Consider the following 15,619-nt stretch of genomic DNA (forward strand, 5'->3'; position numbering starts at 1 on the left):
TTAATAACTTGAGAATCTCAGGATCCTATTATTTCCAAAGAAGGGGAGGAGAGAATATATTCATGAAGAAACATTAATATACTCTTGAAAATAAAGATTCCTTACAGTCTTTTATCAATGAATGAGCCCACTACCACACCCAAGCTCCCCCACTTATCTTCCCCATTTATCTTCCACCTACCCCTACCCCATGGCATCCAAGTGCAGCAGCAGGAGCTGGGGTAAGAGCACATTTAATACCCCTTAAAACAAAGTTATGAAAGTAGGTCACCCAAAAATGAATATTTTAAAACAAATAAATGTGGTACACTGATCAATTGATGAACGGCTTTCAGGAAATTGATTTTTGGAAAGTTGACATAGAGTCATTAGGAAAACCTAGGTTCTGATTCTCTATAAGCAACTTCCCATAACACGTTGTAACAATGCCATGTTCCTTCCCGGTGTCAGTTCTATATCTACAAAATTGGGGAAAGCTGGAAATGGAGAAAAAAAAATCAATTTTATAAGCCAATGAATATTCAGTAGACCCAAAAGCCAAAGAATTAAATGGTGTAGTTTCCAATCTAGCATGTTCCTTCATGCAAGGGCAGCAATATTCCTTCAACAGTACTAGACACCTACTATGCACTAGGTACTGTGGTAGGAATACACACAGATCTCAACTTTTGACATAAAATCTACTCCTAGGACCAAAACTTTCAAAGACCATATATCTTATAAGCAACCAAAGTATAGCATCAATGAGGAAATACTACATAAAATAAGTATGTCTATAATTACTAATGATATAAATATGTTTATAATTTATTCATGCATATTTGGTAGGCAAAAAATTGCCGGAAACATTAAGACAAATAGCACATGATTTGCTTTGTTTCTTTTCTCCTTCTATTGAAGTAAACCCTGCCCCCCACACACACACTGCAAAGAAAAAGCTTTAAAAGGTCTTCAAGTAAAAGTTTTGCCTTTAAATCTGCATCCTATTCCAAATATAACAGTCTTCCTTTTATATCCTCTCCATAGACAAAGATCTTTACAATATTTTAAGCAATTATAAATATAGATTTTTTTTAAGATTTTATTTATTTACTTGACAGAGAGAGACACAGCGAGAGAGGGAACACAAGCAGGGGGAGTGGGAGAGGGAGAAGCAGGCTTCCTGCGGAGCAGGGAGCCCGATGTGGGGCTCGATCCCAGGACCCTGAGATCATGACCTGAGCCGAAGGCAGACGCTTAACGACGGAGCCACCCAGGCGCCCCATAAATATAGATTCTTAACATTCAATAGAAGCAACAATATTTCAGAATGCAAGGCTGGAAGCATCCACATAGGAATGGAGTTTCTGTTGCTTCTCTCCTGAAGATCAGGGGAACTTTGTCTCAGTGACTATTGCCACCCACAATTGTCCTGGCATGTTCTCTCTGCCAGGTATTTCTCAGAGTTCCCAGAAGAGTTTGGTCGTGTTGTTTCTAAATTTTCTCTTAGGTATTACATCATTTGTAGAACCAAATCTTTAACTAGGAAACTACCATGTAATGGAAGTGAAGGAGGGCAGTGGGAGGAATGAGGGTCCCAGTCCCACCAGCCAAGCACCACCTTCCTTCTCATCCTTCTCTCTCTGGTCTCATCACATGTGGAACCACCAGCACATCACAAATACCAGCTTGAAAACCAATGATCCTGGGGTGACTGGGTGGCTCTGTCATTAAGCGTCTGCCTTCAGCTCAGGTCATGATCCCAGGGTCCTGGGATGGAGCCCCGCATCAGGCTCCCTGCTCAATGGGAAGCCTGCTTCTCCCTCTCCCACTCCCCCTGCTTGTGTTCCCTCTCTCGCTGTGTCTCTTTCTGTCAAATAAATAAATAAAATCTTTAAAAAAAAAAAAAAAGAAAAGAAAAGAAAACCAATGATCCTGTCTGCTTCCAAGATTTTATAGAAAAGAAAATGAGACCTGGCAAAGGAGAATATGACCAAGGTCAGATGCCTGCTGAGGTAAGTCTTTTTTGGACGGTGGAATTATTATTGACAAGGTAACAGTGGAGCTAAAATTCACACCCAGATCTTCTATTTCCAGTTTCTTCTCCCTCGCTGGCCATCTTAGCTTATGTGTCTATTGTAAAGCAGTGGTTAAGAGCATGCGGGCAGAAATCGAGTTTCTTGGATTACCACTCTGGCTCTGTCACTTATCAGCAGTGTGATTTGGATGAATTAGTCAACCAGTAGATGCCACAAGGCGATAAAATGAATAATGATATCCACCTCATAGAAGTCTCATAAATATTAAATAAGATGAACTCTGTAAAGCACTTAAAACAGGTCGTGGTGTCTAATACACTTTCATTAATTATTGGTTATTATAACCTGAAGAAAAATGACTAAAGGTGTTAATGTATGATAAGTGCTAGCTTTGTCAGGAAACACTTAATTTGATCATATGCTACAGGCAAAGACAATGAAAATTCTCTATCCACTTCGCCGAACATAGAGAAAATTACTGTGGATGCTGAAGGTTTCTGCTATTGCTCAAATGTGCCACCAGATGACAGCAGTTGATAATAGGAAAGATGGTTCAGACAACGAGTTGATTAATGCTTCCTCCATTTGCAGCATCAGTAAGAACATCCCTTCACGCCTCATTATACACATAACGTTTGTAAAGCTTTGTCAAAGAGCTGTCAAATTTCCTTTCTTCTCTAGAACTTCTATTCTAAAATGTATGCTGACAACAAAGGTTTAAACAGAACACAATCTAATTATATTCATATAGTTACTACTCAGCATTTTGAGGGAATAATGCTCATAAATATTTAGAAACTATAGAATTTACATTGAACTGGATTTTCACAGTGAATAAGCTATGTCCAAGCCAATAAAAGCAGTTGTTCACAAAATTAGATTCCAAGCATCAGGGGAAAAAAGCACAGATTCCAGCCCTGTTTGACTTTTAATTGAAGCATTGAAGGGTTCTGTAGAACAGAGGGTTGTAGGAGTCTGATTAAACCCGAAGAACCGAGTGAATCCAGATCTTGCTCCGTCCTCCCAGCCTAAATCATGCTGCCTGTGGCTACCTGCAGGCCTCAAGAGAGTAAGAGAGAAGGGGCCTGGGGGATTGCTTCCGAGAGCTGGCATACAAATGAGCCTCCTGAGTCCTTGGGCCAGACAGGAGGAATTTTAGCCTACCAGGTCCAAGGTTCCGCGGGAGGACCCCACTCATGGAGAATACCAGCCCATCCATTGAGAGTATGAGCTCAGAGTCAGACAAGTTGGGTTCAAATTCTGGCTTTTGCCATTTGCTCTCTGGCTGTCTTTATAAAATCTATTTCACCTACCTAAGCCTTCATTTCCTGATTTATGAAATGGAAATGATAGCACCTTTACTCAAAAACATATAACAGGATTATGTGAACTTCAATTAGTGAGCAGTCAAAAAATGTTAGCTACTACTCGTATTATTTTTATCATCACCCAGATATTATACGCCAGGCTCTGAGGATACCGTGTAGAACAAAATAGAGATATACCTTCACAGGTCAGATACAGACAGGCAAATAAATACATATGGAGTGTTATAAAAGGGAGAGAATAGGGTTCTATGGGAGCCAGTGGAGGGTGGTTAAACCCAATCTGAGAAGCAAGAGGAGGCTTCCCTTGGAGAAGTAAAATCTCCACTGGGAACTAAAAGATGAAAATCTTTATCCAGGTGGAGTGCCTGCAACAGAAGGAACAGCACTTGCTAAGCCCTGGATTTCAGAGATTGCATTTAGCTTATGGTTAATAATAATGATAGCTAACACTTCCCAAGAGCTTAGTATGTGCCAAGCACACTCGTAAGTACTTTACCTGTATAAATGCATTTGCTCTTCATAATAACCCCTGTGCAGGACTATTGCAATCCCCATTTTGCAGATGAAAAGACTGAGGCAGAAGACCAATTAGGTCACATGCCCGAGGGCATATATCCAGGAAGTGGCATAGCCAGGATGTGGCTCCAGAAACTTGACTTTCAATGAACTACTAGGTTCTATTGTTTGGGAAGAACAAGCTAAAATGGAGTACTCTCTACCGTAAGTTTGGAGAAACCCCAAGAAGACCAACACAAACTAAAATACAGATCTCCAACCCCAACCAAGAGCACTCAAGAATCAATGTTATCTCTCTGAAGATGTCTCTGGACATCTACAGATCAGACCAGCCCCAAAGGAAACAGCAAGAGCCATTTGTTACCACGAGGGCCTCTCACAAGCAGCTCTCAAAAGCTATGCTCTCTAGTACAGCAGCCACTAGCTATGCGTGGCTACTGAGTACTCGAAACGTGGCTAATGGGAGCCAGGGGCGGAATTTTACGTTCTCCTTAATTTTAATATTAAAATTAAAATTTTGAACTTGAAGCAATGTAAAATATTTCCCTGTTAAACACCAATTTAGTGTTCTGGTAGAACTGCATTTCCCTTTCACTGCTGCATCGCCTAAGACTTTGTACCGTAGTATGTGTGTTGGCAAATACTGTCTTTTCTAATTCCTTGTTAATTAATTTTTATATTATTGCAGGTTGAAATGATAATGTTTTAGATGTACTGGATTTAATAAGATACATTTAAAATTCATGTCACCTATTTCTTTTTACTTTAACAATATTTTTAAATTACACATGTGGCTCACATGTTCTCTCTATTGAACAGGGCTGGTCTAAAGGACCCCTGGAGGTTCTATTCAGAGTCACCATCCCATCATCAGGGAAGGGTCTCAGATGGAGGATCTGGACCCTCACACTCCAGGTGCTACACCCTTGTGGTTTGAATGTGTGAGTTGCTTGAGCTTGAATTAGAACAAGTCACAAAAATCAGCTTAAAATTTCTTAGCACAACTGGTTAAACCCATGTGTTTCAGTAAAAAGAGCACTGACTAGGGAGTCAGACAGCAGGAAGCTCATAAACTAGCCTTAGGCTTCACCAAATTGTTTTTTTTTTTTTAAAGATTTTATTTATTTATTTGACAGAGAGAATGCATAAGCAGGGGGGCAGGGGCAGAGGGAGAGGGAGAAGCAGACTCCCCCATGAGGCCAGAGCCCATGTGGGGCTTGATCCCAGGACCCTGAGATCATGACCTGAGCTGAAGTCAGGCACTTAACCGACTGAGCCACCCAGGTGCCCCCACCAAATTCTTTTTTTTAATACTCACTACGATGTATTTTATTTAAGAATAAATCATTTTTAACAGATCCATGTCGTCCTTTGAATAAGTGAGAATTTCCAAATATTCACATCCGAGGTTAGGAATACCATTGAAGTAGGAAAATGACAAAGGGAAAATCTCTTGCATATCAGAGATATCACAAAGCTTAGTAAAGTAAGTTACATAAATTATACAGAGAGGGCAAAAAAAAAAAAAAAATAGAAATTCCCAGAAAAAATAGAAGAGGCATGTTCCACTTCAAGAATCTGATCAAAAAGTGTCAACACTTGGCTCAGGCTGTGGGCTCTGCAATCCTGTGCAGTTTTTCATCCCCAGAATGGTTGGCCTTTTAGATCTACTCTCCCAGAGAATCTCACCAGAGCCTCCTTTATGTCTTTGTTCCTTAGGCCGTATATGAAGGGGTTCAGCATGGCCATGGCCACAGCATACATCACCGAGGCTACTGCACTTGAGTGGGAGCTCTGGGTAGCAGCACAGCTAAGGTACACCCTTAGACTCACACAATAAAATAAGGAGACAACCGAGAGATCAAACACACAGGTGGAAAATGCTTTATACTTGCCCTGAGCTGATGATATTCCACGTATGGAGAAAACTATCTTAGAGTAAGAGTAAAGGATCCCATCAAAGGGACCAACAACCAGCAACATAGTTGCAAAGTATATCACCATGTTATTGAGAAAAGTGTCAGACCATGTAAGTTGTATCATCTGATTGAATGCACAGAAAAAGTGGGGGATTTCCAAGACTATAGAGAAGGACAACTGCAACTCCAATGATCTTTGTAACAAGGAATGCAGGACACTCAGGACCCAGGATACAAGAACCAGCAGTCCCCCGAGCCGGGGGTCCATGATGACCATGTAGTTCAGGGGGTAACAGATGGCCCCAAAGTGGTCATAAGCCGTCACAGTCAGAAGGAAGTTGTCTAATCCTGCAAAGAGCATGTAAAATACATCTGGCTGAGGCAGCCTTCATAAGTGATCACTTTGCTCTGACTCTGGATGTTCCACAGCATCTTGGGGATAGTGGTGGAGGGGAAACAAAGGCCTACAAAGGACAGGTTGGAGAGGAAGAAACACATGGGCGTTTGGAGGTGGGAGTCAGAGCTGACGGCCAGGATGATGAGTAGGTTTCCAAACACAGTGATCAGGTACATGGAGAGGAAAAGCCCAAATATGAGGGGCTGCACTTCTGGTTCCTCTGAAAATTCCTATATAGTTTCCTGGGCCCACATGGTGGAGGTGACTTTCCCATAAGGATTGTAGAAATAGTACCCAGAAATTCCTATTCATAGCTTCCCACCACCAAATTCTTTAAACTCCTCATACCTGCTTCCTCATTCCAGGTGGGCTAGATGCTTACTAAGATCGGCTGACATTGTAATCTTTCATGATTAAACCAAGTTATCAGAATCCATCCTGCTCCAGGTCAGAGAAAAACCAGTCCCCAGTCACAAACTCAGCCAGATAACATTTCGGAGATGCGCTTGGCAGTGGAGGAGGAGAGCATGGACAGAAAGTGGGAAGACCAGCACAAGGTCTTCACTCAGAGGGGGGACAAGGTATGCACACCCATCCACTTGGGTGCTCACACAGCTCTCTCCTGAAACATTATCTAACCATGCACAGGTATTAACCTAACCCCCAGCCAAAGACCCACTGAAAAGATGACACTTGAAACCATTCATTCATCCACCCAGCCAATATTTTGTGTCTGTATACCGTCCACAGGCACATGATAGATGTTAGGGATAGGATGTTAATAAGACTGAAAAAAATGCCTGCCCTTGGGGAACTTAAATTCTGGCAGAAGAGACATTTAAGAAAGTGCTGCACAGATAATTATTTAATTTAGTACAAAGTAGGAAAAAGAAACACTAGATGTAAAGAAGGCTTAGAACAGGATCACTTACCTTGTCTAGGTGATATTTTTGACATGCTTGACAAGCCAGTGCAGCTTAGTGGTGAAGAAATAAGACTCTGGGTGCAATTTGTTGCGTTCAACACCCAATCATGCAGTCAACCAGTGGTGTAATTCCTAATCACATTGTTCAGCCACTCTATTCTTTATTTTTCTCACCTGAAAAATAGGGATGATCATAGTAATACACCCATGAGAGTGGTTGGAAGGAGTTAATGGGTCAACATAGGACACTAGTGGGTCAATTAGAACACCCTTGGCAAATAGTAAGCACTAGAAGCCAGGGGTTTGCTAACATTGGAGATTCCAATGGACTTTGGAGATCTCTGAGATATCCATTTGCATCTGAGCCCATTTTAGAGACTTTCTTTATTCACAGCGAAGAGAGGAAGATTGTCTCTGAGGCCTGAGCCAGTCACCCACATACAAATTACAAATGCTAGCCTGCCTCCAAACAGCGCCAGGTGTCAGCCTAGAAACAACTCCTTCCATAAATTTCTGGCCCCAGAAAAGCAGCTGATAATGCACAGAAGAGCAAAAATCAGGGCTAATAAATATTAGAAAAATTTTCCACATATACCAGTCTTCAAGGAAATGTAAATCATGCAGCTAAATGCAATTCGTTCTGTATCAGTTAGCAAGATATGTACTGTTATTAATGTCAGTGCTTTTTTTCTTTTAGTGTTATGGCTTATGATAACAGTGTCAGTAAGGATTCAGTTCAATCCATTCATTTCGTTCACTAAATTAAATAATGTGTACTTTCCTTGCTAGTAGTAATAGAAATTGGAATCCAGGTTTGCAGAAAGTAACCTGATAATATCTAACATGATTTCCAAAAATGTTCATACACTATCAACTGCACTTTTAGAGTCCTAAGAAAATAATCTAAAGTGAGACAAAGATTTATATGCAGAGATATCCATCCTGCTATTATAGCAGAATACTAGAAATAGTCTAATTACCCGATAATATGGAAACATTAAACAAATGATGGTATATCCACAAAAAGAAATTTTAGGCACCCATTAAAAATATTCATGAAGATTTTTAATCACATGGGGAAATATATATCATACAATTTTAAATTTTTTTAAATGTCAGATATAAAATTATATATCCAGGCTAATTTCAGCCACATATGATGATAGACAGAGAGAGACGTGAATGCTGTGATGCTTTTAGGGGCTGATGGGATAATTGGTGAATTTTTTGTTCACATGAATATTTTTCCGCTAGTTCCTGTTTTTCAAGGTGTGCATAGAAGTATTATTTGCTTTAATGTTCTTCCAACCTAGGAACAATAGGTATAGGCATGTGACTGAAGATTTTCAGGATTGTAATCAGAGCCAAATTTGAAAGGATCAAATCCTTTCAGGTCATGGAGCTTCTAATTCAAGCCTGCAACCCCAGGATTTAGGAATACAAAAGACGGGTCTCTGAGCACACCATGGAGTGGGATAATTTATCCTTTGCCCTTTCATATTTTTTTTAATTTCTTTATTTGACAGAGAGATACACAGCAAGAGAGGGAACACAAGCAAGGGGAGTGGGAGAGGGAGAAGAAGGCTTCCCGCTGAGCAGGGAGCCCTATGCGGGGCTCGATCCCAGGACCCCAGGATCATGATCTGAGCCGAAAGCAGATGCTTAACAACTGAGTCACCCAGGTGCCCCTATCTTTGCCCTTTCAATCTTGTCTCTGCACCCTTCCCTCATCCTACCCTTACTCCCAGACTTTCTCTCCTGGTTTCCTACGTGCCCTTGGAGTATCAGGAAAGGTTCTTTGAAAGTAGTGCCCACCACCATGTGTTTAATTTAACATCACTTGTTTTAATAAAAAGAGTTTCAGAGAATGGGCAAACCTTATAGGCAAAGAAATTTACCTTCAATAGTGGCATCCCAAGCACTACCGTGACTGCCTGGTGACAGAAACGTGATGACCAGATCATGTTTCAAAGATGTGCCTTCAGTCTCCCTAAATGCAAATGTAACCCCGGGCTGTGGTGTCTGAAGCTTTACACATTTTGACTCCTTTCCCTGAGAGCTTGTTTGGAGGTTCTAGCAGGGGAGTGCTGTTACTCATATATCCTTGACCGAAGAATGGTCCTCCTCTATCGGGGAAGGTCTTCCTTTCCCTATGGACACTTTCCCTGTGGACAACAAGAAGGTTTCACTTGCCCACATGGATTTTCAGTCTCAACTCTGATCCTGAAGACTCACCCGAATGTGGAGTGAATCTCACAAAAGAAAACCCAACTGTATTGGTTTTCCTCAATCCTCACCCCCACTTCAGGCTCCTTCTTACAGCTTCACACCTAAGATCCGAGTATCTAATCAAACAACTCTGCAACAAAATTTTCACTCATCAGCAGCTACATGAGAGCAACAAAGATGGGTGTGGCTTTCCAAGAGGGCCCCCGCATCTCAGAAGATTCTTTTTATTATGGAAGCATGTATTCTGATGACCGTGAATGCCACAGTTAAACCCAGCCTCTGGGGCCAGGCAGTCCTTGGCTCAGTTGCCTGAAGAACATACAAGAGTACCCCCAGCTTCCTAATGTGTTATAGGCAAGAAAGAGGATTGTTTTTTCCGGGGTTGTGGTAAAACGCTGGTACTCTGCCAGATCTTACATCAAAGACATCTGAAGAACAAAGCTCACAATTACATCTATTTCTATAAAAGATTCTTAAAATTTTGGACAAAATATTGTATCTTCTGACCATTTTTCCTTTCCATTTGTATTAATTGATATTAAATAAATATTTTAATTTCTATTAGAGATGGATCACAAAATCTTTATTGTTCTAACAGGGAAAAGTTAATTTCGGTTAAATTCCATTCCTCCTTATATTTCCAGCATTTATCTTTGATGTGTTTTCCAAGCTGTCTTTTTAATTGCTATTTTGTTGGAAACATAAATTCAGAATCATTAGATTATTATTCAATATATCTTTCCCATTACATGCTGTTTCTCTTATATTCACAAGTCTTGAAAGCTTCTAAACCATCTGCTAACTTTTCATCAATGTATATCTTTTTATTTCACGTAGGGATTGAATTGTCAAATTTTTCACTTTGGTCGGAAAATCTTTTTGTAGGGAAATTACAATCCTTTTACCTCTCTCATTCTGTCAGTTTGTCATTATTGAGCTATGAACTCTTTCATTTGCATAGTTTCTGTAAGTAAACTTGAAACTTTATTTTCTTAGAAAATAGGTCATAAAATCATCTTAACTGATCCAGCTATTTCACTAACCTTCAAAGACTGACTGCTGTTGTAATCCAGTGGTTTAAATTATAGTATTAACCTATTTTGTTAACTCAGCAACATTTGCTCTTCCTGCTAGGAGATATAAACCATGGATCCGTCTTCCCTTAATAATTTTAATAATGCCTCTTAACAAAGAAACTTTATATACTTCTCCTTGCCCTTATTTAGACTTGATTGCCTGAAACCTGTTAGCCATTCTCCTCTTATACCTTATAGTTCTAATACAGGATCTAATTTACCAAAGAATTCCACTTAGTCGGTTTGGATTCATTTATTTCTGAACTATCTCTTTTCAAAAAAAAAAAAAAAAGGCCTTACTCTTTTATGATATTTACTAGATGGGGAATTTAGAATACATTGTTTCAGTTATATTATTTTAAGTATATTCTTTTTTAAAAAAAGATTTTATTTATTTATTTATTTGACAGAGAGAGAGCACAAGCAGGGGGAGTGGCAGGCAGAAGGAGAAGGAGAAGCAGGCTCCCCACTGAGCAAGAAGCCCAGTCAGGGACTCCATCCCAGGACCCTGGGATCATGACCTGAGCCAAAGGCAGATGCTTAACCGACTGAGCCACCCAGGCACCAATTAAGCATATTCTTTCTACACTTAAATATTACCAACTCAATTCTTCTTATAGCCAGTATTTTTAAAGATCTTTTGTTTGTTTGTTTGTTTTTATTCATTTGAGAGAGAGAGTAAGAGCACAAGCAGGGGGAGGGGCAGAGGGAGAAGCAGACTCCCCACTGATTAGGGAGCTCAACTCGGGGTTGGATCCCAGGACCCTGGGATAGTGACCTGAGCCGAAGGCAGACACTTAACTGACTGAGCCACCCAGGTGCCCCAGTATCCAGTATTTTTAAATGCCTATAATGATGCTATCATATTACCATCTATTAGGACTTAATCAACTATAGATGCAGAACCATGATTTAGGAAGCTTGCATACTTCATATCAAATAGCACAGATAGTAGAAGAGCCAGGATTTGACCCAGGTTCTGACTCCAACAGTGCTGTAAGAACTTAGGGTATTACTGGGGAAAATAAACCACACACAAATAAATATCAAATCATTTGTTTTTTGTTTTTTTTTAGTAAGTGATACACACAATGTGTGTCCTCAATTAGACTATGTGGTGAGGGTTTATTTTGTACAAGCTCCCCAATCTATTTGATGGTGAAGAACCACTGTTCTAGGAAGACAGAGCGAGAGATTTGTCAGAGGCTCAGTAAGGAGTTATAGCCTCATGGATTTGAATATGACGGAAGGCCAGTTAGGCTATGGGTGGGTATCTGGGGGTGGGAAAGCTATAAGTGAAGGACACACATGGAGGGGAGCTGCAGGAAGAGGGCTCTCCTCCTAACTGCACCACGTGTTTCCCATTGCCTGGTTACGATAGTACCTTTCATCCACCCCACTAAACCCTATGGCTTTCCTAAGTTTCCTGTCCTTCAACATAGCTTAGAGTCACATCTTCAAAATATCTTTACCAAACACTAGAAGGAGAAACTACAATAAACACAATGAACACAAAGTAAACATGTTGAACATAGAAGATAATAGGAAACTTAGATAGCTAAACTCAAGTCACAAATCTCTTAATTGACAGAATGTTCTACATACGTAGAGGTCACTGTTCTTCTTTCCACCTAAAAGGATACTCCCACCTGAAACCATTCTGGTGGCCCTGTTAAAAAGGATCTCAGTGCTTTCCAGAATTCAGTTCTTAATCTTTCGTGCATGTTCCACGGGGCTCCTGCTTCCTCCAACCAGAATTTCCATCTTATCTCCAAAATCAGTGCTCTGAAACAGCCCAAACTGTGGTTGCCTAATCTCTGACTTCTGTAACTGAGAAAAGCCCTTTTCCAATCTGAGCCTTAATCTTGGGCACTCTGACACTCAGGAGGTTCTAGGATCATTTTTGTACAGATTTCTCCTGGCCGTTGCTAATGACTGGTTCAGCCTTTAGTGATGCTTGGTTTCTGCACCTTGAGTTTCTCCACAGTATCCAAGCAAAGACTTCATCACCATGGTATGGTACAAGGTGACAAGTTTCATCTTAGCAGTACTCAGTCCCAACTTCATCCTACCCTCCTTTGGCCAGTCAAACCCCTAACCAAAGCTTCTTCTTGTTGAATGTCATATTTCTCTTAATGAAAGTGATGGATCCTCCCCTCTGAAAACACATGCACATACACATGGATCTTTACTTGTAACTTTGTAAGTTCACAGGTCTCTTGAATCCCATACATAGACTTCCTGGTAATCCATGGACCCTAAGTTAAGAAACCCCATCTTAGAACCTCCCACCTTTCCCAGGTCCTGGTCTGAGAAAGACATACAGTTCTCAGCTCATGTGTAAACAGAGATGACTGTCATCCCTACACCCTATGTCATCCATTTCCCTCTCAACTCTTCTCTTCCATAATGAATTGCTAGCAAAAGTTTAAACATTTATAACTGCACTGTTTTTAAACAATTTAGCCATATGATAGTCAAAAAATGAGAGGTTGTCTACTTTCTTCAGAAATGATTTGCAGAAGCAAAGACTTGCTGAAAGAATGGGAGCTCTATGTTTGCAAGACAGAAAACTATCGGGGAAGCAGTGCTGGGAATTATAAAGGACAGAGCTGGACAAGGGCAGTCTCTCATGTGGAGGATCTTGATGTATGACAGAGAAATCCAGACTTCATCTATCCTATAATAACTTTACATAGGAAAAGCTTTGATTAGAGCAATGGTTAAGGAAGATGGATGCAGTTTTGGTGAGCAAGATGGGCGGAGAAGGAGGAGGATCCAGAAATAAGGAAGTCCACAGTAGGAGACAAAGACTATTGGAACAGCATGGGGGACTGAGGGCCCAAACAAGTGTGAAAAGAACTTCTCCCACTAAGTGGCAGAAGGACACAAGAGAACAATAGAACTCAGTAACAAACTGCAATTGGTGACAGGACTCAGAAGAGAGGTAGTAGGAGAAGAGAAAAAGGCAATGAAAAGTCAAAGACAATGAAAAGCTGTGGGCCTCATTAACTTGGAAGATATTCCTTAAAGTTTAAAACAAAACAAATTAATCGAATTTACAAATGTGGGGAGTTTGGTTAAAAGTAAGGATAAATTTCAAAGGCAGTTATAACATCTCTCTCTCTCTCTTTCTCTGAATGTGTTTAAATAAAGGATAGATACTTAGGCAAGTTTTCAAGAACACCTATTGATTGGGTAAGCTCTCTGGATTGTTTCCATTTTCCATCCTGTAAGTCTGAGTCTAAGGCCATGTTTACATGCTGTCCATCTCTTCAGATGCAAATTGAAAAAATTAGCCCATCTGGATACAGTAGTAGAAATAAAGTTATATTTGGCAATACGTAGGCAAAACATTCTGATAATCTTTTCTTCCTTCAGGTGTCTTGTTATTTTATGGACATGAAGCAATTTCCTTAGAATGACAACTTGTGGCAGGAAGAACTTATCTTCTTTCTATGTATTTCACAATGTATAAAAGTTTAAGCTCCTATAAGAACTCATTGTGGTTGATGACGAATATGATTGTGATTGTTAAAAATAATAATACAAAATATTTATGGCTCTGTGCAAAAAAAATTACATGCAGTATATTTTTCAATCCTTACAATGACTTTGTGATGTAAGTATTATTATTACTGCCATTTTAAGGATGAGGAACTTGGGGTTTAAAGAATATTAAGTAACTTGATTAAGGTCACAAATGTGTCTAACTCAAAGCTTTCCTATGTATTTGTGAACTCTGAGTGTCTCAACCACAGCTCCTTCTAAAACTAATTCTTGCTGCTTTTTATACAATAACTGCTCAATAAATGTTTAATAGAGGATAGATGGGATGGGTGGATGGATAGAGATGTTTGATGAATTAGGACAACCAGTGGGCAATATATTTCTGCTGAGATCCCGGCTCCCAAAAACAAAAGCATTTCTAGAGCCTTCCTATGTATACACCACGCCCCCTGCCAAAGTATCTCTTCTGGCAACAAGCACAAAGGCAGGTAAGTGAGTTTTTCACCTCGGTCAAATGGTCTGTCAACCACTTCCTTGACGGCTGTTTACTCATCACATCTAGCAGCTGCTCTGTTGAGCCCACATATGACCCTGGTTCCCTCTGTCTCGTTTTTAGGTATTAAGCTCACCACATTTGGTCTCCATGTTTTATGCAGCAGATCTTATCAAAAAAAAGTTTAAAAACCACATAAGTTCAGCAAGATCTACACAGACTTATATAAAACATATAATTACTTTTAGAAGTGATAGATAATAGGTCTGCATCTAGCCTTTTCAGGCAGGGAGATGATCTTGAGAAGATAATAAACAGGCATGTATTAAACATCTACCATATATCTTCTGTACAATGCTAAGAACTGCAAATTAATAAGTTTAAGTCTCATGAAAATAGAACAAAAATATTTTATATATAAAATATAAATATATATGTGGATATACATATATATACATACAAATTATATAATATATACATACATATATAAAGTATATACATATATATTTAAAATATAATGCCATCAACTTTATAGCAGCATTATCTACAATAGCCAAATTATGGAAACAGCTCAAGTGTCCATTGACTGAAGAATGGATAAAGAGGATGTGGTATATATACATATACATATATATAATGGAATATTATTCAGCCATTAAAAAAGAACGAAATTTTGCCATTTGCAACTAGGTGGATGGAGCTAGAAGGTATTATGCTAAGTGAAATAAGTCAGAGAAAGACAAATACCATATGATCTCACTCATATGTAGAATTTAAGAAACAAAATGAATGAGCAAAGAGGAAAACAAGAGAGAGGGGGGCAAACCAAGAAACAGACTCTTAACTCTAGAGAACAAATTGATGGTTACCAGAGGGGAGGTGGGTGGGGGAATGGGTCTAATAGGTGAGGGGGATTAAGGAGGGCACTTATCAGAGATGAGCACCAGCTGTCCTACAGAGGTGTTGAATCACTATATCATACACCTAAAATTAATATTACACTGTATGTTAACTAGAATTCAAATAAAATTTTGAAAAAAAAAAATTTAATGCCGTCAACAAAATAAAAACAATCATTATCATTCAGGTTGAGCAGGAATAATAAAGCTGAAAGAACCAGGGGCATCCTGGCCAAGATTTGATGGTATGGATGAAACTACTTCATCACCTACATATATTTTCCTCTGTCCTAGGAGGAAATTTACTTA

At 39.6% G+C, this 15,619-nt stretch overlaps 1 pseudogene; it reads right to left on the reverse strand.

The window, feature by feature from the left end:
* Positions 1 to 5,500: 5,500 nt before the first annotated feature.
* Positions 5,501 to 6,538, reverse strand: LOC118000925 (annotated as a pseudogene).
* Between the last annotated feature and the right edge of the window lie 9,081 nt (positions 6,539 to 15,619).

This window comes from Mirounga leonina, unplaced genomic scaffold (genome assembly GCF_011800145.1).
Source record: "Mirounga leonina isolate KUSES-001 unplaced genomic scaffold, KU_Mleo_1.0 Mir_53, whole genome shotgun sequence".
Taxonomy (NCBI): Eukaryota; Metazoa; Chordata; class Mammalia; order Carnivora; family Phocidae; genus Mirounga; species Mirounga leonina.